Raw genomic sequence first — 22,137 nt, 5'->3', positions numbered from 1 at the left:
CTGCTTCATCCCGGACGGCACCACGACTTCGCGCTCCTCCGCCGCCTCGCGCTCCCGTACGTCACCATCCTCCGCTGCGAGCACCACGCGCTCCCCACCCGCGACTGCCTCTTCCTCGACCCGCTCCATGACGGCCGGACCATGCTCAAGATCTGGAACGTCAACAGGTTCTCCGGCGTGCTCGGCGCATTCAACTGCCAGGGCGGCGGGTGGAGCCCCGAGGCGTGGCGGTACAATTGCTGGTCGCAGTGCTCCGTCCCCGTCACGGCGCGCGCCGGGCCGGCGGACATCGAGTGGAAGCAAGGCACAACCCACCCCGTCGCCGTCGACGGCGCCGCACAGTTCGCCGTGTACTTCGTCGAGGCCAAGAAGTTGGAGTTGATGCTCCCGGAGGAGACCGTGGAGATCTTGCTGATGCCCCCATGCCAAGTCTGTGTTGTTGCCTCACCAAACCACGCCTCGCATAACCACATAACCTGATGCCCAGCCCGACGCTCCACCCCAAGCCATTTCATCGAACCAAATGTCACGGGAACCGGCGCAGAAAACAAAACCAAGAGAGATTAGATTAGATTATAGCCAATCCACGTCAGAGGACGAGTAGAAAATGGAGGAGAGCACGCTCGAGCCGTTCAACTACGAGCTCCTCGTGGTGGTGCCCGTGCGCGTCGTCTCGCCGGATAAGTGCATGTGTGGCGCCTAAGCGCTCGGCGTCACACTGCAGCATGTGCAACGCCCGAGACTTAGGCGTCACACCGCCGGGGTGGGCCCTGCAGCGCCAGCGTGGCCCTTTTGTGTGACGCCGACGACTTAGGCGTCACACAGTGTAGTGTGGCGCCTACGCGTCGAGCGCCACACAAAAGGGTCAGCTCGGTGAATTTTTTTAAACTAGGTTTAGTGTGTGAATTTATTCAGCAAAGAGGTTATATTTGTCCATTTTGCCCCCTCTGCTTCTCTCTTCTGGGGAACTGGAAAAAATAAACTGGACCGACAAATTCAGGTGTTGATCAGGATCTTTACGTTTGCACTTCCAGCAACATGAGAACCTGAACTTTCATGCAAATTGACCAGCCATGCACTGCCTCTGGGTATCTAAGACTACATAGGCTTTGTGCGGTGGAGGCAGCGGGCTGGCGCGCGGAAGCGGCGTCCAATGCCAGATGATGCTAGGATGCTGGAGGGCAAAGCCGTCCGAGCGAGAAGGGAAACAGGCGAGGCCTGCCCAGGCTCGGCCAGGCGAAGGAGCAGCGCAAGCAGAGCCGAACAAAACAGGTCAGAGCAAGGTAGCGAGCCGTGGCGGCTGCTGCAAGTGCAACACATAAGGCAAGGCGCGGACGCGCATATGGCGTATGGCCAGAACGGCAAGAGTGCCGGGCTGCATGGCAGACGGCTAGGAGTTTGGCGGAGCGGTGCAGTGCGCGAGATCGGTACGACGCAGGCGGTCGTGGCGCGTCGCGGCGGCCAGCGCGTGTAGGCGGAGCTGAACCGACATACAAGAGCGGCCAGAGCGTGACGAGCCGACGAACATGGTGGGCGTAGCGGGTTGAGGCCGAGCTCGGATGCGAGCTGGTTCGGCTAATTACGGCAACGGAGGTGGCGGACAGCTGAGTCCCGCGTCCACGTCCGCTTTCGGGTCTGCTCGAGGCAAAGGCAAGGCCGATCCGGAGTCGAAGCCGTGGCGGCGAGGCAGGCGCAGGCCGGCCCAGAGGCGCGGAACGGCAAGCCGTCGGGGCGCGGCAGATCGGCCGCTGAGGCGAGGCGAGGTGAAGCTGTGGCTGAGGGCCAACGCAGGGCGAGGCGAAGTCGCGGCGGAGGTGACGCGCCGGCGAGAGGTGGTTGATACGTCCATTTTGCATCGTGTTTTCATGTTGATATTTATCACTTCTTTGGCTGTTATTTCACTTCACGGTACTATTCTTATGCCTTTTCTCTCTTATTTTGTAAGGTTTACATGAAGAGGGAGAATACCGGCAACTGGAATTCTGGCCTGAAAGTGGAGCAAAGTTGAGATACCTATTCTGCGCAACTCCAAACGCCGTGAAAATCAAAGGAGATTTTTTTCCCAATTTATAAATAATACTGGCCGAAGAAGTGCCGGAGGGGCACCAGTCGGTGCCCACATGCCTGCACCGCACGGCCACCCCCCAGGTCGCGCCATGGGGGCTTGTGGGCAGACCACTGGCCCACTGGCCCCACTCTTTTGCTATATGGAGGATTTCGTCCAAGAAAAAAATCAGAAGGGAGCTTTTTCGTGGTTTCGCCGCCGCCACGAGGCGGAACTTGAGCAGAACCAATCTAGAGCTCCGGCAGGACGATCCTGTCAGGGAAACTTCCCTCTCGGAGGGGGAAATCGTCACCATCGTCATCACCAACACTCCTTTCATCGGAGGGGACTCGTCACCATCAACATCTTCATCAGCACCATCTCATCTCCAAACCCTAGTTCATCTCTTGTAACCAATCTCCGTCTGGCGACTCCGATTGGTACTTGTAAGGTTGCTAGTAGTGTTGATTATTCTTTGTAGTTGATGCTAGTTGGATTACTTGGTGGAAGAGTTTATGTTCAGATCCTTGATGCTACTCATTACACCTCTGATCATGATTATGATTATGCTTTGTGAGTAGTTACTTTTGTTCCTGAGGACATGAGATAAGTCATGCTAATAATAGTCATGTGAATTTGGTATTCGTTCGCTATTTGGATATGTTGTATGTTGTTTTTCCTCTAGTGGTGTTATGTGAACGTCGACTACATAACACTTCACCATTATTTGGGTCTAGAAGATGGCATTGGGAAGTAGTAAGTAGATGATGGGTTGCTGGAGTGACAAAAGCTTAAACCCTAGTTTATGCGTTACTTCATAAGGGGCTGATTTGGATCCACTAGTTTAATGCTATGGTTAGACTTTGTCTTAATTCTTCTTTCGTAGTTGCGGATGCTTGCGAGAGGGGTTAATCATAAGTGGGATGCTTGTCCAAGTAAGGGCAGTACCAAGCGCCGGTCCACCCACATATCAAACTATCAAAGTAACGAACGCGAACCATATGAACATGATGAAAACTAGCACGACAGAAATTCCCGTGTGTCCTCGGGAGCGTTTTTCCTCCTATAAGACTTTGTTCAGGCTTTTCCCTTGCTACAAAAGGGATTGGACCACTTTGCTGCACCATTGCTACTTTTGTTACTTGTTGCTTGCTACGAATCATCTCACCACACAATCACTTGTTACCGACAATTTCAGTGCTTGCAGATTTTTCCTTGCTGAAAACCACTTGTCAGATCCTTCTGCTCCTCATTGGGTTCGACACTCTTACTTATCGAAAGGACTACGATTGATCCCCTATACTTGTGGGTCATCAAGACTATTTTCTGGGACCGTTGCCGGGGAGTGAAGGGCCTTTGGTAAGTGGAACTTGGTAAGGAAACATTCATATAGTGTGCTGAAATTTGTTGTCACTTTTCACTATGGGTACTAATCCTTTGAGGGGCTTGTTCGGGGTATCTTCACCTTGAACGGAAGCAGAAACAGTTTCTCCTCAAGTTGCTGCACCTACTGAAAATATTTGCTTTGAATTTCCTTCGGGTATGCTTGAGAAACTGCTCGCTAATCCTTTTACACGAGATGGAACATCACATCGAGACTTGCATCTGATCTATGTGGATGAAGTTTGTGATTTATTTAAGCTTGCAGGTGTGCCCGAGGATGAGGTCAAGAAGAAGGTATTTTCTTTATCTTTGAAGAATAAGGCGTTGACATGGTATAGGCTATGTGATGATACTGGATCATGGGACTACAATCGGTTGAAAATAGAATTTCGTGAAAAGTTTTATCCTATGCATTTAGTACATCGTGATCAAAATTATATTTACAATTTTTGGACTCGTGACAGAGAAAGCATCACTCAAGCTTGGGGGAGGCTTAAATCAATGTTATATTCATGCCCCAATCATGAGCTCTCGAGAGAAATTATCATTCAGAACTTCTATGCTCGGCTTTCTCATGATGATCACACCATGCTAGACACTTCTTGTACCGGTTCTTTTATGAAGAGAGATATTGACTTCAAATGGAATTTATTGGAGAGAATTAAATGTAACTCTGAAGATTGGAGCCTGAAGAAGGTAAGGAGTTAGGTATGAATTTCACGTTTGATCGCGTTAAATCCTTTGTTGAGACAAATACTTTTCGTGACTTTAGCGCTAAGTATGGACTTGACTATGAGATAGTAGCTTCATTTGTGAATCCTTTGCTGCCCATATAGATCTCCCCAAAGAGAAGTGGTTTAAATATCATCCTCCTTTAGAAGTCAATGTAGTTAAACCCACTCTAGTTGAAGAGAGAGTCATTGCCTATGATGATCCTGTGGTACCCAGTGCTTACATTGAGAAACCACCTTTCCCTGTTAGGATAAACGATCATTCCAAAGCTTCAACTGTGATACGTAGAGGCTATATTAGAATACCTACACCCCCTGAGCAAATTAGAGTTGAACCTAGCATTGCTATTATCAAAGATCTTCTGTCTGAAGAAGTTGAGGGACACAATATTCACTTGTGTGAAGATGCTGCTAGAATTGCCAAACCTCACGTTAGAGACAAACATAGGCTTGTTGTTGGCATGCTTGTGGTTTCTGTTAAGATAGGAGATCATTGTTATCATGATTTATGTGACTTGGGTGCTAGTGTTAGTGCAAAACCTCAATCCTTATACGATTAAGTCAAAGATGAGATTGCACCTGTAGAGATAGAACCTATATATGTCACTATTCAGCTTGCCAATAGAGATACTATCTGCCCTGTGGGAATTGTTAGGGATGTTGAATTCTTGTGTGGTAAAAAGAAGTATCCTGCTGATTTCCTCGTTCTTGCTACCGCACAAGATAGCTGTTATCCCATCATATTTGGCAGACCCTTCCTCAATACTGTCAATGCTCATATTGATTGTGAGAAGCAAACTGTCACTGTTGGCTTTGAAGGTGTGTCACATGAGTTCAATTTCTCTAAGTTTGGTAGACAACCTCATGAAAAGGAGTTGCCTAGTAAGGATGAAACTATTTCCATAGCTTCTATTGCCCTGCCTCCTACTGATCCCTCAGAGCAATATTTGCTTGAGCATGAAAATGATATGCATATGGATGAAAGGGATGAAATAGATAAAGTTGTCTTAGAACAATATCTAATCCTTAAGAATAATATGCCTGTTGAACTGCTTGGGGATCCACCCCCACCAAAGGGTGAACCTGTGTTCGAGCTTAAAGAGTTGCCTGATACTCTTAAGTATGCCTATCTTGATGAAAAAGAGATATATCCTTATATTATTAGTGCTAGCCTCTCGGATCATGAAGAAAAGAAGTTAGTAAAAACTCTGAGGAAGCACCGTCCTGCTATAGGATATACTCTTGATGATCTTAAGGGCATTAGTCCCACTCTATGCCAGCACCAGATCAAAACTGATCCTGAATTCAAACCAGTTGCTGATCATCAAAGGAGATTGAATCCTAAGATGAAAGAAGTAGTAAGAAAAGAAATACTAAAGCTCCTAGAAGCGGGTATTATCTATCCTGTTGCTCATAGAGATTGGGTGATCCGGTGCATTGCGTTCCTAAGAAGGGAGGCATTACCGTTGTCCCTAATGATAAGGATGAATTGATCCCACAGAGGATTATTACTGGCTATAGGATGGTGATTGATTTTAGGAAGTTGAATAAGGCCACTAGGAAAGATCATTACCCTCTGCCTTTTACCGACAAATGCTAGAAAGACTATCCAAACACACACACTTCTGCTTTCTAGACGGTTATTCTGGTTTCTCCCAAATACCAGTTGCACAATCTGATCAAGAGAAAACCACTTTCACCTGCCCTTTCGGTACCTTTGCTTATAGACGTATGCCTTTTGGCTTGTGTAATGCACCTGCCACATTTCAAAGATGTATGATAGCTATATTCTCTGACTTTTGTAAAAACAAAAGTTGAGGTTTTCATGGATGACTTCTCCGTTTACGGGTCTTCCTTGGATGATTGCCTCAGCAACCTTGGTCGAGTCTTACAGAGATGTAAATACACCAATCTTGTCTTGAATTGGGAGAAGTGCCACTTTATGGTTAATGAAGGCATCGTCTTAGGACATAAAATTTCTGAAAGAGGTATTGAAGTCGATAAGGCTAAGGTTGATGTAATCGAGAAAATGCCATACCCAACAGATATCAGAGGTATAAGAAGCTTCCTTGGTCATGCTGGTTTCTATAGAAGGTTCATTAAAGACTCCTCTAAGATTTCTAGGCCTCTTACCTATCTCTTGCAAAAGGATATTCCTTTTTTTTACGATGATTGTGAGGAAGCCTTCGAAATACTTAAGAGGGCTTTGATAACCGCACCTATTGTTCAACCACCCGATTGGAACTTGCCTTTTGAGATCATGTGTGATGCTAGTGATTATGCTGTTGGTGTTGTTCTAGGGCAAAGAGTTGATAAGAAGTTGAATGTTATTCACTACGCTAGTAAAACTCTAGACAGTGCCCAGAGAAACTATGCTACTACGGAGAAGGAATTTTTAGCAGTCGTGTTTGCATGTGAAAAGTTCAGGTCTTACATAGCTGATTCTAAAGTCACTATTCACACTGATCATGCTGCTATTAAGTACCTCATGGAGAAGAAGGACGCTAAGCCTAGACTTATCAGATGGGTTCTCTTGCTACAAGAATTTTATCTGCACGTTGTTGAGAGAAAGGGTGCTGATAACCCCGTAGCGGATAACTTGTCTAGGTTGGAGAACGTTCTTGATGCCCCACAACCCATTGATGATAGCTTTCCCGATGAGCAATTGAATGTCATCAATGATTCACGTAGTGCACCGTGGTATGTTGATTATGCAAACTATATCGTTGCCAAATACATACCACCTAGTTTCACGTACCAGCAAAAGAAGAAGTTTTTCTTTGACTTGCTACACTACTTTTGGGATGATCCTCACCTTTATAAGGAAGGAGTAGATGGTGTTATTAGACATTGTGTACCTGAACATGAACATGGACAGATCCTACAGAAGTGTCACTCCGAGGCCTACGTAGGACACCATGCGGGAGATAGAACTGCACACAAGGTATTACAATCAGGTTTCTATTGGCCCACTCTCTTCAAGGATGCCCGTAAGTTTGTCTTGTCGTGTGAAGAATGTCAAAGAATAGGTAATATTAGCAAACGTCAGGAAATGCCTATGAACTATTCACTTGTCATTGAACCATTTGATGTTTGGGGCTTTGATTATATGGGACCTTTTCCAAAATCCAATGGGTATACGCATATCTTAGTTGCTATTGATTATGTCACTAAGTGGGTAGAAGCTATCCGCACTAGTAGTGCTGTTCACAACACTTCTATCAAGATGCTGAAAGAAGTTATCTTCCCTAGATTTGGAGTCCCTGCATATCTAATGACCGACGGTGGTTCACACTTCATTCATGGTGCTTTCCGTAAAACGCTTGCTAAGTACGATGTCAACCATAGAATTGTGTCTCCCTATCACCCTCAGTCCAGTGGTCAAGTAGAGCTAAGTAATAGAGAGATTAAACTAATTCTGCAAAAGACTGTCAAGAGGTCTAGAAAGAATTGGTCTAAGAAGCTCGATGACGCACTGTGGGCTTATAGAACTGCCTATAAGAATCCCATGGGCATGTCTCCGTATAAAATGGTGTATGGGAAATATGTCACTTACCTCTTGAGCTAGAGCATAAAGCTTACTGGGCAATCAAAGAGCTCAACTTTGATTTCAAACTTGCCGGTGAGAAGAGGTTATTTGATATTAGCTCGCTTGATGAATGGAGAACTCAAGCATATGAGAATGCCAAGCTTTTCAAAGAGAAGGTTAAGAGGTGGCATGATAAGAGGATACAAAAGCGTGAGTTCAATGTAGGTGATTATGTATTGCTATATAACTCTCGTTGAAGATTCTTTGCAGGCAAGCTTCTCTCTAAATGGGAAGGTCCCTATGTTGTTGAGGAAGTATATCGTTCCGGTGCTATCAAGATCAACAACACGAAGGTAATTGTCCGAGAGTGGTAAATGGGCAGAGAATCAAGCATTATATCTCAGGTACTCCCATAAATGTTGAAAGCAATATCATTAATACCATAATTCCGGAAGAATACCTAAGGGACATTTATCAGCATATTTCAGACTCCGAAAACGAAGAGGTATGTGATTCGGTAAGAAAACAGAGTCCAAAACTTTTCAATAGGAAATTTTCTCCGTTTTGGATTATTTGAAAAAATATAAAAATTGGAAGTAGTCCGGAAAGCGCGCGAGGAGGCGACAAGCCTGCACGGCGCGGGCCCACCCCCTGGCCGCACCGTGATGGCTTGTGGCCACCTCGTGCGCCTCCCGGACTCCATTTTCGTGCAGGGGACTCCTTGTGGTCTGGAAAAAATCACTATATATACTTCCGTGTGGTGTGACCTTTGCATCATGCAGATTTCCTCTGTTTTTTGTTTCGAGCCTGTTTTCTACCGCAGATCTAGGTCAAGATGTCTTCTCAGGATTCAGAGGGGGGGAGCTATGTGGCAGATTACCTTGCTAACCCCAAGGTATATGGGGACTTGGAACCTTATGGATGGACCACAGATGAGGAAGAAGACTATGATCCCAAGGGGACGGAACAAACGAGTTCCAATGAAGAGGAGGCTCCTCTACCTCAACCTGGATGCACTCATGTGGAGTTCAAGAAGTCGAGCCTGCCTGACTCAAGGAAGAAGTCTAAGAACTTGTTTATCCCTTCTCGTTTCTTGCAGGAGAGTAAGCAGGAATTATGCCAGAGGGTGTTGAAGCTTGAGGAGGAAAATGATGATCTGAGAGAGCAGAAGTTTAAGCTCAAGTGGAAATTAGACAAGCTCAAGACCGCTGCAACAACTCCACCATCACCACCAAAGACAACTAAGCATTGGTATGGGCAATCCCCTTGGGTTTTGCCAAGCTTGGGGGAGTTTCCCCGGTATCGTATCACCATCACATCTTTTGACTTTACCTTTGTTTGAGTTTTCCTTCTCATTTTTCTCTTTTTCTAGTACAGTAAAAGTCTTAGTGTTTTAGTCTTGAGTTTTGCTTTGTGTCACCCCCGATGTATTCTTGCTCGTGAGTCATATAATAAAGAGTGTCTTAGTTGAAGGGCTTTGCCTCTTGCCATGATCAAGAGTGAGAATAGAACAAAAGCATGAAAGATCATGTAGTGATCTTATGGGAACTTCACATATAAAAAGAATGAAGATTGAAACTTGTTGAGGGTAGGCAACGTAGACCTTCGTCATTGTTGCAATTAATAGGAAGTGATAAGGAAGGAGAGGTTCACATATAAATATATCATCTCTAACACCATCTATGATTGTGAACACTCACTAAACTATTGCATGCCTAGAAGTAGATGTTGGACAAGGAAGACAACGTAATGAATTGTGTTTGCTTGGCTCCGAACAATGTTATATGATTAGAGATCCCTTAGCATGTGACGATTGCTTCCACCTCATACTAGCCAAATCTCCCGCACCAAGTAGAGATACTACTTATGCATCCATAAACCTTCAAACCAGTTTTGCCATGAGTGTCCACCATACCTACCTATGGATTGAATAAGATCCCTCAAGTAAGTTGTCATCGGTGCAAGCAATAAAAATTGCTCTCTAATATGAATGATCTATTAGTTTGTGGAAAATAAGCTTTATACGAACCTGTGATGAGGAAGACATAATAGCGACATACTGGATAACAAAGTTATTTATCACAGGGGGCAATATAAAGTGACGTTCCTCCGCACTAAGAGGACACGCATCCAAACCTCAAAAGCGCACGACAACCTCTGCTTCCCTCTGCGAAGGGCCTATCTTGTACCTTTACATTTTGTCCTTGAAAGAGTCATGGTGATCTTCACCAATTCCTTATTTTGCCTTTGTCTTGGCTACCGTCACATGCTTGGGAAAGATCTATATTCGTATGTCAACTTGGATGTGAGTATTCATGAATTATTATTGTTGAAATTACCCTTGAGGTAAGCAGTTGGGAGGCAAAACTATAAGCCCCTATCTTTCTCTGTGTCCAGCTGAAACTTTGATCTCATGAGTACCACATGAGTTGTAGAAATTGTAGAGAACGAAAGAATGATTGAGTCCCTCGTCCACGTCCGCTTCCGGGTCTGCTCGAGGCAAAGGCAAGGCCGACCCGGAGTCGAAGCCGTGGTGGCGAGGCAGGCGCAGGCCGGCCCGGAGGCGCGGAACGACAAGCTGCCGGAGCACGGTAGATCGGCCGCTGAGGCGAGGCGAGGTGAAGTTGTGGCTGAGGGCCAACGCGGGGCGAGGCGAAGTCGCGGCGGAGGAGACGCGCCGATGAGAGGTGGTTGATACGTCCATTTTGCATCAGGTTTTCATGTTGATATTTATCGCTTATTTGGCTGTAATTTACTTCACTGTACTATTCTTATGCCTTTTCTCTCTTATTTTGCAAAGTTTACATGAAGAGGGAGAATACCGCCAACTGGAATTCTGGCCTGAAAGTGGAGCAAAGTTGAGATATCTATTCTGCGCAACTCCAAATGCCGTGAAAATAAAAGGAGATTTTTGCCCCAATTTATAAAAAATACTGGGCCGAAGAAGTGCCGGAGGGGCACCAGGGGGTGCCCACAAGCGTGCACGGCGCGGCCACCCCTCCAGGCCGCACCATGGGGGCTTGTGGGCAGCCCACTGGCCCCCCTCTTTTGCTATATGGAGGGTTTTGTCCAGGAAAAAAATCAGAAGGGAGCTTTTTCGTGGTTTCGCCGCCGCCACGAGACGGAACTTGAGCAGAACCAATCAAGAGCTCCGACAGGACGATCCTGCAGGGGAAACTTCCCTCCCGGAGGGGGAAATCGTCGCCATCGTCATCACCAACACTCCTCTCATCGGAGGGGACTCGTCACCATCAACATCTTAATCAGCACCATCTCATCTCTAAATCCTAGTTCATCTCTTGTAACCAATCTCCGTCTCGCAACTCCGATTGGTACTTGTAAGGTTGCTAGTAGTGTTGATTACTCTTTGTAGTTGATGCTAGTTGGATTACTTGGTGGAAGAGTTTATGTTCAGATCCTTGGTGCTACTCATTACACCTCTGATCATGATTATGATTATGCTTTGTGAGTAATTACTTTTGTTCCCGAGGAAATGGGATAAGTCATGCTAATAATAGTCATGTGAATTTGGTATTCGTTCGGTATTTTGATATGTTGTATGTTGTTTTTCCTCTAGTGGTGTTATTTGAACGTCGACTACATAACACTTCACCATTATTTGGGCCTATGGGAAGGCATTGGGAAGTAGTAAGTAGATGATGGGTTGCTAGAGTGGCAGAAGCTTAAACACTAGTTTATGCGTTACTTCGTAAGGGGCTGATTTGGATCCACTAGTTTAATGCTATGGTAAGACTTTATCTTAATTCTTCTTTCGTAGTTGCGGATGCTTGCGAGAGGGGTTAATCATAAGTGGTATGCTTGTCCAATTAAGGGCAGTACCAAAGCGCCGGTCCACCCACATATCAAACTATCAAAGTAACGAACGCGAATCATATGAACATGATGAAAACTAGCATGACAGAAATTCCCATGTGTCCTCGGGAGCGTTTTTCCTCCTATAAGACTTTGTTCAGGCTTGTCCCTTGCTACAAAAGGGATTGGGCCACTTTGCTGCCTCGTTGCTACTTTTGTTACTTGTTGCTTGCTACGAATCATCTCACCACACAATCACTTGTTACCGACAATTTCAGTGCTCGCAGATTTTTCCTTGCTAAAAACCACTTGTCAGATCCGGAGTGGGCGCCAACGAGATGAGTTTTGTGGGTCATCAGTGGTCAGCAAGATGAGTTTTGTGGCGGAGGAGACGCGCCAACGAGATGAGGCCGAGGTGGCCGAGGCGAGCCGGTATCGTCATCAGTGGAGGTCGAGTCCTCATAGATGTATTTCTCCAGCAAATCGCGTTTTTCTTCTTCTTATCTTCGCGTGCGCGGCTAAGTGTGTCCATCTGTAAGAGAAGACGACGCGCTTGGCGGCTCACAATTTGACGTGCCTGTGAAAGAAATTGTAGCACAAAACGATGCTTCCGGCGGCTCGTGTTTTGACGCGTCGTTGAAACTTTGTTCAAGGTCAATAGATGAACTTATAATCAATGTAGATCCTTCTGTTCCGATTTTTTTCTTCATCCAATCAATCGCGACCTTGTTGATCCCTCAGAAAGGTCCCTCCAAGAACAGAATACCACAGTGCGATCGGCCCCACGGTGGGCGCCAACTGTCGTGGTTTTGTCACGGTAGATGTCCTCATGTAAGGACTTAGGTGTGAGGCCATTGCAACCATGTGGCAGCTTGAGAGGGGTTGGTTGGAATCGAGAGACGCGAGTTTACCCAGGTTCGGCCCCTCCGATGGAGGTAAAAGCCTACATCCTCTTGTGTTTCATTGATGAAGATGATGATCTCGATTACAAGGGTGCAGACTCGCACCTCTAATCTCGTGGGTGCCTAATCTGTCGATCTTATGATTTGTCTTGTCTAGACCTAAGTTGTGTATCTTGTCCCTCTTGGGGCGCCTTTCCTCTCCTTATATAGGTGGAAGGGGTAGGTTTACATGTAGAGTCCTACTAGGAGTAGGAATAGGACTAGTCTCTCTTGAATCCTACTCCGGGTCTTGTTTCCTTGTTATGGGAGTCTTTCCTCTTCTTGGGCCTTCTGTGTGAGTCGGCCCTCCTGGCCTCTTTATGAGTCGCCTTATGCCAGGGTGCACGCTGGGCCTTAGGCCTTTGTCGTTTGTGTGAGTCGCTTGCCGAGTCATGTATGACCCGCCCGCCAGGTCACTTCTGAGTTGCCGGTGAGTCGCCAAGTCTTGGTTGGTCATACTTCAAGCCGGGTCACACTGTGGGGTATATCCCCAACAGGTAATGCAGGATATGCTTCCCCTGAAGCTACTGTGCCGAAAATAAATAGCAAAAGGGGGGTGTCACTGCGGGACTCGAACCCACACCCGCCTGATGCCACAAAACACCCCTACCACTATGCTGTTGCTATTGATCTTAACAAAGAAGAGGAGGTTGCACTATTGGGTACCCCTCTATGCTCCTCCAATAGATCGGCTGCGGCCGGAATAGGGGATGACCGTCGAGGAAGCTACAGCCTAAATTGGTCAACGACTGCTTGCAGGGAGGAAGAGGGATCCACCAGGGATCCATTCCCGTGCCTACCGCAGCAGGAGGGAGCTTGCCACTGCGGCGCCACTACGCTCAGCTAGGCGGCGGCTACGACGATAGAACGGCAGCGCTACGGCGACATGAGGCTACACGCGAGGGGGGAAAGGAATAAGGGGACGAGCAGCTCACCCTGGAGTGCTCGGGGACGACTGGCTTCGAAGGAGAGGAAGAAGAGGAAGCAGCCATCACGCGACCCGCAGCTGCTCCGGCGACGACGACGCGGAGGAGACGCCAGGGAGGATGATCATCCTTGCTAGCGTCGGGAATGGAACGGGGGTTGATTCTCCATCCTCGTGGACGGCTCGGGCTCGACGGAAACGCGCCGGCTACGAGGGGAGGGACGACGGAACACGGGCGGCGACACTAACTCTGAACCTGCTCCTACATATCTAACCTAAAGGGAGAGGGAGAGAGAGATGGAAGGGAGGTGGCGGCGCTAGGAGGGAGGATACGGAATCCTAGGCAGCAGGGCACGCATGCCGAGGTTAAATAGGGGCCTCGACATCCGTGAGCCTCACGGCGTCGCTACGCTCTCTCCTCGCGTGCCTGTTAGTGACGGAAGAAACATGGGAGGAAGAAGACGCCGTTAGAGAAAGGGAGGACGCGCATGGGCTGACCCTAGAGAATCAGAGAGGAGAGGATGGGCCTCGCGAGAGAAAAGATGCCCATGCTGGCGCCAGGTAAGGGAGAAAAACCCCTAGGGTTTTCTATTTAAAAACAACACCAGAAATTAAATAATCTCCCAGGGAAACCTATGGCACCAAAAATTAAAATAAAATGCCCCTGGTCATAAGGAATTATGACCTATTAAAATAAAATGTAAAAAGAATTTTTGGAGCCTTTAAATATTTACAAAACAGAATTAATTAATCTGTTTTGTGAATATTAACACCACTCAAACAAAGTTTCAAAACACTAAAAACATAGCATCACATCCACCACAATTTGTACTAAAACATGGGCATTGTTGAAACAGGAATGGAGCAAGAGAAACTTGAGCTTGAGATATATAGAGAGGAAGAAGTTTTGAAATCTAGTTGCAAACCAACATAGTTGCTCCTACTTTCAAACAACACCCCACATCACTACACATATCATCATCACATGTCACACCACATACATGACCACATTAGCAACAAACACAAGAGGCATAGAATGAATGGATGCATGAATGCAATGGGGAGACAAAGTAACATCACATGCAATGATACATGAAATATACTCTCATAGCAATGACAAGATGGACCCACATACAAGAAGGTTCCAAATATGGCAAGTTACACTCTCGGGGCATTACAAACTCTCCCATAGTACAAAAAGATCTCGTCCCGAGATCTAGGACTGAAAGAACTATGGGAATTCAGAACGGAGGTGATCCTCGCGTTCCCAAGTGGCCTCTTTATCGGAATGATGTGACCATTGCACCTTGAGAAATTTGACAGTCTTGTTGCGGGTCTTGCGCTCAGTCGCCTCGAGAACCACAACTGGATGCTCACGATAGGATAGGTCGGGTTGAAGGTCGATGTCTTGAAGATGAACAATGCGCTCGGGAGTCTTGAAGCATCTCCGGAGCTGAAAGACATGGAACACGTCATGCACATTTCCAAAGTTTGACGGGAGCTCAAGCTGATATGCAAGGTCACCTCTCTTGCCAACAACTCTGAAAGGACCAACGAAACGAGGCGCAAGCTTGCCTTTGATGCCAAAGCGCTGCGTACCCTTCATAGGGGACACCTTGAGATAGACAAAGTCATCGAGCTCATAAGACATGTCACGATGCTTGCTATCATAATAGCTCTTCTCACGGGACTGCGCTGCTCTGAGATTATCCCGAATGACCCGAGACATCTCTTCAACTTCTTCTATGAAGTCATTCCCAAGAATCTGATGTTCGCCCGTCTCGGACCAGTTGAGCGGGGTACGACACTTCCTACCATAAAGAATCTCAAACGAAGCTTTGCCTGAACTAGCTTGATAACTGTTGTTATACGAGAACTCAGCGAAAGGCAGGCAGTCTTCCCACTTCATGCCAAAAGAGAAAACACAGGCTCTCAGCATATCCTCAAGGACCTGATTGACTCTCTCCACTTGACCACTAGTCTGAGGATGAAAAGTTGTGCTGAAGCGTATCTTCGTGCCCATCGTAGAATGAAAAGAGTCCCGGAACTTGGAAGTGAAGATACTTCCGTGATCCGAAGAAATCATCATAGGCATGCCGTGCAAAGACACTATCCTGGAAGTGTACAACTTTGCAAGTTGAGCTGCGGAGATGGATTCCTTGACTGGAAGAAAATGAGCCACTTTACTCAACTTGTGATGACGACGAAGATGGCATCGTTACCCTTCTTAGACTTCGGAAACCCGGTGACGAAATCCATGTCAATATGGTCGAACTTCCACTCGGGAATGGGCAATGGATGCAAAAGACCTGCTGGACGTTGATGCTCTGCTTTCACCCTTCGACATACATCACATTCATTTACGAACTGAGCAATCTCACGCTTCATGCGAGTCCACCAGAAGGTCTGTTTCAAGTCCTGATACATCTTGGAGCTACCTGGATGTATAGAGAGCAGAGAGTTATGAGCTTCTTCCATGATTACCTTTCTGAGATAACCTTTCGGAACGACAAGACGATCCTCAAAGAATAACGTGTCTCTGGCATCAACCCTGAAGCACTTATATTTGCGAAGTCCCTTTGCCAAGCCAATATTAACTTTCTTCACCATTGCATCAAGAAGCTGTGCTGCTCGGACCTGATCTTCCAAGGTAGGAGAGATATGAAGATTTGCAAGAAATCCCTGAGGTACTAACGGAAGATTGAGCTTTCTGAAAGATTCACAAAGGTCAGGCTCAAGAGGCTTCAGAATGAGACTGTTGCTGTAAGCCTTCCTGCTCAAAGCATCTGCCACGACATTAGCTTTGCCTGGCGTGTACTCAACGCTCGGATTAAAATCGTGGAGCATTTCCACCCACCGAGTTTGCCGGAGATTCAGGTTAGGCTGGGTGAAGATGTACTTGAGACTCTTGTGATCAGTGAACACTTCAACCTTTCGTTCCAACAAGAGGTGTCTCCAAGTCATCAGAGCATGTACCACTGCTGCCAACTCAAGATCATGCACAGGATAATTCTTCTCCGCTGGCTTCAACTGCCTGGAGGTATAAGAAACCACTTTCTTCTCTTGCATCAGAACTGCACCAAGACCTTGAAGAGATGCGTCGCAGAACACTTGGTAGGGTTTGGAGTCATCAGGAGGAACCAAGATTGGAGTAGAGGTGAGCTTCTCTTTGAGTGTGTCGAAGGCCAACTGACACTCTTGAGACCAGGCATACTTCACACCCTTCTGAAGAAGACTTGAGAGAGGCTTAGCAATCTTGGAGAAGTTCTCAACGAACCTTCTACAATAGCTTGCAAGCCCGAGAAAGCTTCGAAGCTGCTTCACATTCTGCGGAGGCTCCCACTCAACAATATCCTGCACCTTCGACGGATCAACTTTGATGCCCTCGGCAGAGATGATGTGCCCAAGATAGACAACTTCTTTCAACCAGAACTCACATTTGGAAAACTTGGCATAGAATTTATGCTCTCTCAGCTTACCAAGCACCAGTCTAAGATGTTCTTCATGTTCTTCCTCAGTTTCTGAAAAGACCAGAATATCGTCGAGATACAGCAAGACGAACTCATTCTTGAACGGAGAGAATATGTAGTTCATCATTCCACAAAAACTCGGTGGAGCATTTGCGAGACCAAAAGACGTGACACTTATACGAGCCAAAACTTGTCCTGAAAGCAGTCTTTGAATATCATCTTCGCGAATGCGAATTTGATGATAGCCCATTATGAGATCGAACTTTGAGAAGATCTTAGCCCCTTTCAACTGTTCGAACAACTCATTTATGTTTGGAAGTGGATACTTGTTTCTGATTGTCTTCTTGTTCAATGGACGGTAATCGGCACACAATCGGTCTGTGCCATCCTTCTTCTTGACAAACAGAACTCCTCAGCCCCAAGGAGACGAGCTTGGTCTGATCAGACCCAAACGCTCCTGCTCATCGAGTTGCCTCTTAAGTTCCTTCAGCTCTTCTAGACCCAATTTGTACGACCGTTTGCACACAGGCTCAGTACCTGGTTCAAGCTCAATAACAAATTCAACTTCTCGGTGCGGAGGCATTCCTGGCAGCTCCTCTGGAAACACATCTTCATATTCGCAGACCACTGGGACTTGCAAAATAGGATTAATCTCACCCTTTTCATTCAAAGAGAACAGACGGATTGTGTCATCGCGCGCCGTGAATAGAATCACGTCCTCCGAAGAGTGAGTAAGCTTCACTTCTTTAGCTTCACAATCAATCGATGCCTTGTTCATGGCCAACCAGTCCATACCAAGGATCAAATCAATGTCGGAATTTCCCAAGACAATAGGAGATGCCAGAAAAGAATAACTACCCATCTTGACAGAAACATCCGGAACCAACATGTCAGAACTCATACGCATGCCCGGAGAAACCACGCGGAAGGGACTATCCAAGTGAATTGCGGGCATATCATGCTTAGCAATGAAAGGCTTGGAGATGAAGCAATGCGATGCACCAGAATCAAGTAACACTTTATCAGGAATATCACTAACGAGGAGGTTACCCATAATCACATCTGACGAGCTTTCTGCCTCGGCCGCATTCACCATGTTGACTCGAGTAGACCTGGGGTTGAACTTGACGAGAGCATTGCTTGGAGGTTTTCCTGGAGGAGGAGGCGGAAGGCGGAGATGAGAAATGCACTTGTTGGCATAGTGACCCTTCTGCCCACACTTGTGACAAGTAACATCTACTAGCTGACAGTACTGTGTCTGAGGAGGCCTTTGCTTCTGCTGTTGCAATCTCTACTGGAAAGCTGAGTTGGGTGGGTGGGAAGAACCACGACCACCTGAATGCTTGAACTGCTGCGTGTGCCGAGGAGGAGGATGAAACACCCAATACTTCTGTTGCTTCTAAACCACCTGAGTTGAGGAAGATGAGCTGGAATCTCTGAAGCACCCGTGGAGCTCAACTCCCGAGAAGAAATCAAGGCAGATAGGAGGCACCAAGATAGAACTCTGTCACATCGAAATCATATAGATTTCAAAAATACCCGCGGGATCCTAAATTTTTTTTGAGCGAGAAGAGGAGTAGAATTAAGATTTCCTAAGTAGAGAACCTCACCAGAGCATGGAAGAGGAGAAAAAAGAATCCTACTCTCCGATATAACTAAGAATCAAAACATTTTACTAGACTCGACTCGGCCAAGTACGATCACACAAAGGCTCCTATGGTCGTAAGGCTCTGATTACCAACTTGTAACGACTAAGTTACGGTCCTTTCCAATTTAGGGAACGAGGCCCCAAAATGGAAAGAAGCGCATCTAAGCGTTTCGCAAGCACGATAACATAGCACATACATAATAATAGAATGACAAATAGGGAATCGTCTGCCATCTCATAGATAATATTAGAGTTTACATCACACATTTATTCAGACAAGGTAGTTCCGCTACAGACTACATAACATGAGAAAAAAGGCTATCCTACCCTGCATGCTTGCCCACGATCATGACCATGCCTCAGTCTTCTGGATAGTTCACGTACAGGCGGTTGTTGTCCTCATCGTACTGCCACGCCAGGTGCGTGCTATCGAGGTCACCTGTGTCGGCCGTACCTGTACCTGTTGGGGTGTTGAAGTAATCTGTGAGCCACGGGGACTCAGCAATCTATGACCTTGGTGCCAGAACTAGTCAAGTTATTAGGTAAGGAAGGTTCAGTGTTTAGGTTGCAGCATCCTAAGCATATATGGTGGCTAACTTACGTAGAACAAGTTATTGATGGTGGCCTATGATAGCAGGCGAAGACTAGCTGATCACTAAGTGATCCTGAACACCTACTTACGTCAATCATAACCCCACCATGTTCCCGATCGAAGAGAGGTCTTCGAAGGGGACAATCACGGTTATGCACACCGTTGGCAAGTTTTTATTAGATTAAGTTCAAGTTATCTATAACCGGTTCCAAGTTGCCACATAACCGTGGGCACGGCTTTCCGAAAGATTAAACCCTGCAGGGGTGCTCCAACTTGTCCATCACAAACGGTCACGGGCCGCAAAGTAATCCTCTATCACGAATCTCGTGATTTCGTCGGATTCCTTAGAGGAAAACCTCAACTCTGGAGACAACCAAAGCTTCACCAGGATTCCTATATGCAAGATATATGCTAAGGTAAGAGAAGACTAGCAAGACCTCCCGTCGTGTCGACGACCCCGATAAGAGCCGCGTATCTAGGTCTCAGGACACGACGGCTGAGCGATGGTTACCACGCCAAACCACCGAGTTGCCCCGGGGAGCGTAATAAGCTGCTCTGGGTTGGACCAACACTCATTAGGAGCACTAGCCCGGGTTGTTGATTAATTCCTCGGGGTAGCTATTCTCTATGCAGATTATTATTAAGTGATTAACAGATTAAAACCAATGTTGGGTCCTACCGGACAAGTCTTAACACTACACGATTTATCTAGGGGGTACCCATAAGAACCCCGAACGTGTTAGGAGCGATCAGTTATGGAATCAAACACCGGTAGCTGGAAACTATGGCGGCAATAACGGAACAAAACACCCGGCAAAAGGCTAGGCCTCCCGTCATGTACCAAGTTGTAACGTCTAAGATGCGGTCCTTTCCGATTTGGGGAACGAGGCCCCGAATTGGAAAGAAGCGCATCCAAGTCGCAAGCACGGTAACATAGCACATACATACATAATAACAGAATGACAATAAGGGATTCAACTGTCATCTCATAAATATATCAGAGTTACATCACACATCCAAACAAGGTAGTTCCGCTACGGACTACAAAACATGAGAAATGACTATGCTACCCTGCATGCTAGCCCATGATCACGACCATGCCTCAGTCTTCTTGATAGTTCACGTACACGCGGTCGTTCTCCTCATCGTACTGCCATGCCAGCTGTGTGCCGTCGGGATCACCTGTCTCGGGGGTACCTGAACCTGTTGGTGTAGTGAAGGAATCTGTGAGCCACGGGGACTCAGCAATCTATGACCTCGGTGCCAGAACTAGTCAAGTTATTAGGTTGGAAAGGGGGACTATTTAGGTTGCAGCATCCTAAGCTTTATATGGTGGCTAACTTACGTAGAATATGTATTGAAGGTGGTCTATACTAGCGGTCGATGTTTAACTGATCACTAAGTGATCCTGAACACCTACTTACGTCATTCATAACCCCACCGTGTTCCCATTCGAAGAGAGATCTTCGAAGGGGATAGTCACGGTTACTCACACAGTTGTCAATTTTATTTGAGTTATGTTTAAGTTGTCTATTACCGGATGTTAACATATATTCCAAGTTGCCTCATAACCGCGGGCATGACTTTCCGAAAGATTAAACCCCACATGGGTGCTCCAACTAGTCCATCACAAACGTACACGGGCCACAAAGTAATCCTCTATCACGAATCTCGTGATCTCGTCGGATTCCTTAGAGGAAAACCTCAACTCCCGGGAGAACCAAAGCTTCACCGGGATTCCTATACGCAAGATATATCGCTAAGGTAAGACAAGACTAGCAGGACCTCCCGTCATGTCGACGAATCCGATAAGAGCCACGTATCTCAGTCTCAGGACACGACAGATGGAACTAGCTACGAGAACCAAACCTCAAGTTTCCTTGCGGTGGCCCCGCAGGCAGACCAGTTTGGACCAACACTCATGAGGAGCACTGGCCCGGGTTGTTGATTAAAGATCCTCGGGGTGATCATTCCCTATGCAGATTATTATTAAGTGATTAGCGAATTAACACCAATCTTGGGTCCTGCCGGACAAGTCTTAACACTACGCGATTAATCAAGGGGTTCCCCATAACAACCCCGAACGTGTTAGGAGCGATCATTATGGAATCAAACACCGGTAGCCGGTATCTATGGTGGCAATAACAGAACAAAACACCCGGCAAAAGGCTAGGCCTTCCGTTATTTACCAAGTATATAGGTGCATTAATTAAATAACAAAATTAAGATAATGATAGCAAACTCATGTTATCACATGAGACAAAGCACCTGCAACTAGCAACGCTAACATTAGAAGCTTAGCAAGCCTACTTAGCCATACAAGATTTGCTCGGAAGGAATAAGTGTTTGGGTTTCATGGCAATATCAGGAGGCAATTATTTCAGTGGTAGGCAGCGAGCATATGATGGAAGATACGTAAACTAGCATAACAAGTCTAGAGATGGAATCAAGGTCATATCAACTTGCCTGTGATATCCTTAGCTTGGAACTGCTCTTGTTCGTCCTGTCCGTACTCTCCCGGATCCACGTACTCGTTCTCCGATCCCGGTGCTACCCAACATAAAAATAGCATCCAATGAACAACAACATATCAAGATGCAATAAGCACATGATGCATGAGATGAATATGAGAATGCATCTCTATTCTACTCACTAGCACAAGCATGAGAAGTAAATACATGCTCCTGGATAGAACTGCACCCTAAGCTACCTTGACATGCATGAGGATGACATGATCAGATGCGTCACGTGAAAACGCTGCAAAAGCATATAAAGAACATTACAAACGGAGCTATAGATCAACGGGATACAACGAAACAAGAAATGAAGTGCTACGTGTCAATTACATCACAACACACCCAATGGCATAACTCTGGTGTTTCCAGGTTGCCAAGACATAACACAAACCAACATGGATGGGGTGGTGCAAAGAATAACACCACACCTTCATCTATGCACTCTCAATCATCAAAACACCAAAACTACACAATCTGCCATAAACAGCATCATAACTCTTTGAGAGCTACATGCAAGTCACCTACAGCCACCTAAACATGCCAAA

Source organism: Hordeum vulgare, chromosome 3H (assembly GCF_904849725.1).
Source record: "Hordeum vulgare subsp. vulgare chromosome 3H, MorexV3_pseudomolecules_assembly, whole genome shotgun sequence".
Taxonomy (NCBI): domain Eukaryota; kingdom Viridiplantae; phylum Streptophyta; class Magnoliopsida; order Poales; family Poaceae; genus Hordeum; species Hordeum vulgare.
This window is presented reverse-complemented; position numbering follows the sequence as displayed.